The sequence below is a fragment of the Carassius auratus genome, linkage group LG45M (genome assembly GCF_003368295.1).
Source record: "Carassius auratus strain Wakin linkage group LG45M, ASM336829v1, whole genome shotgun sequence".
NCBI lineage: Eukaryota > Metazoa > Chordata > Actinopteri > Cypriniformes > Cyprinidae > Carassius > Carassius auratus.
Genome location: NC_039299.1, coordinates 122,501 through 125,000, shown reverse-complemented (window position 1 = coordinate 125,000; position 2,500 = coordinate 122,501). Strand labels below are relative to the sequence as shown.

General features: G+C 38.7%; 1 protein-coding gene across 8 annotated transcripts in view; it reads right to left on the bottom strand.

Annotated features, from left to right (window-relative positions):
• The window catches only part of LOC113068501 (1-phosphatidylinositol 4,5-bisphosphate phosphodiesterase beta-4-like), a 44,112-nt gene that overhangs the window by 12,840 nt on the left and 28,772 nt on the right, over window positions 1-2,500 (bottom strand). The gene's annotated exons all lie outside the window — the stretch shown is intronic.

Here is a 2,500-nt window from a genome sequence, read left to right as displayed (position 1 = left end):
TAGTTCTGTGCAAACTTCATATAGCCAAAATTGTAAATTCTACTTCTTGTTACAAGTATGGAAGAACCATCACTTCTACCACAAAAGACTGCTTTTTAAGCTATCTTCCTGATGTATCCAAATTCCTTAGCATATCCAAAACCTCAGAACAACTTGATGATGTAACAGAAACTATGGACTCTCTCTTTTCTAGCACTTTAAATACAGTTGCTCCTTTACGCTTAAGGAAGGTTAAGGAAAACAGTTTGACACCATGGTATAAGGAGCATACTCACACCCTAAAGAGAGCAGCCCGAAAAATGGAGCGCAGCTGGAGGAAAACAAAACTAGAGGTATTTCGTATTGCTTGGCAGGAAAGTAACCTATCCTACAGAAAAGCATTAAAAACTGCTAGATCTGATTACTTTTCTTCTCTTTTAGAAGAAAACAAACATAACCTCAGGTATTTATTAAATACAGTGGTTAAATTAACGAAAATAAAACATCAACAAGTGTTGACGTTTAATGTAATGACTTTATGAACTACTTTACTTCTAAAATCGATACTATTAGAGATATAAACTTGTTAAATCATCTAAACCAACAACATGTATGTTAGACCCTATACCATCTAAGCTCTTAAAAGAGGTGCTTCCAGAAGTCATAGATCCTCTTCTGACTATTATTAATTCCTCATTATCATTAGGATATGTCCCCAAAACCTTCAAACTGGCTGTTATTAAGCCTCTCATCAAAAAACCACAACTTGACCCCAAAGAACTAGTTAATTATAGACCAATCTCGAATCTCCCTTTTCTGTCCAAGATACTAGAAAAGGTGGTATCCTCACAATTATATTCCTTCTTAGAGAAAAATGGTATATGTGAGGATTTCCAGTCAGGATTTAGACCGTATCATAGTACTGAGACTGCTCTCCTTAGAGTTACAAATGATCTGCTCTTATCATCTGATCGTGGGTGTATCTCTCTATTAGTTTTATTGGATCTTAGTGCTGCGTTTGACACAATTGACCACAACATTCTTTTGCATAGACTTGAACACTTTGTTGGCATCAGTGGAAGTGCATTAGCATGGTTTAAATCGTACTTATATGACCACCATCAGTTCGTAGCAGTGAATGAAGATGTATCATATCGATCACAAGTGCAGTATGGAGTACCTCAAGGCTCAGTACTAGGGCTGCTACTCTTCAAGCTCTACTCTTTATATTTCTTCGTGGCCCGGTGAAACACACCAATTTGAAAAAATAATGGAATGCATAGTCGATATAAAAAATTGGATGACGAGTAATTTCTTACTGCTAAATTCAGAAAAAACAGAGGTGTTAATTATAGGGCCTAAAAACTCTGCTTGTAATAACCTAGAACACTGTCTAAGACTTGATGGTTGCTCTGTCAATTCTTCGTCATCAGTTAGGAACCTAGGTGTGTTATTTCATCGCAATCTTTCCTTAGAAAGCCATGTTTCTAGCATTTGTAAAACTGCATTTTTCCATCTCAAAAATATATCTAAATTATGGCCTATGCTCTCAATGTCAAATGCAGAAATGTTAATCCATGCATTTATGACCTCAAGGTTAGATTATTGTAATGCTTTATTGGGTGGTTGTTCTGCACGCTTGGTAAACAAACTACAGCTAGTCCAAAATGCAGCAGCAAGAGTTCTTACTAGAACCAGGAAGTATGACCATATTAGCCCGGTCCTGTCCACACTGCACTGGCTCCCTATCAAACATCGTATAGATTTTATAATATTGCTTTTTACTTATAAAGCCCTGAATGGTTTAGCACCTCAGTATTTGAATGAGATCCTTTTACATTATACTCCTCTACGTCCGCTACGTTCTCAAAACTCAGGCAATTTGATAATACCTAGAATATCAAAATCAACTGCGGGCGGCAGATCCTTTTCCTATTTGGCGCCTAAACTCTGGAATAACCTACCTAACATTGTTCGGGAGGCAGACACACTCTTGCAGTTTAAATCTAGATTAAAGACCCATCTCTTTAACCTGGCATACACATAACATACTAATATGCTTTTAATATCCAAATCCATTAAAGGATTTTTAGGCTGCATTAATTAGGTAAACCGGAACCGGAAACACTTCCCATAACACCGATGTACTTGCTACATCATTAGAAGAATGGCATCTACGCTAATATTAGTCTGTTTCTCTCTTATTCCGAGGTCACCGTAGCCACCAGATCCAGTCTGTGTCCAGATCAGAGGGTCACTGCAGTCGCCCGGATCCAGTACGTATCCAGACCAGATGGTGGATCAGCACCTAGAAAGGACCTCTACATCCCTGAAAGACAGCGGAGACCAGGACAACTAGAGCCCAGATACAGATCCCCTGTAAAGACCTTGTCTCAGAGGAGCACCAGGACAAGACCACAGGAAACAGATGATTCTTCTGCACAATCTGACTTTGCTGCAGTCTGTGCTGGTGTCAGAAAACAGCTAGAAACACATCAGCGGACTCAGAGAAGCTGGTCAG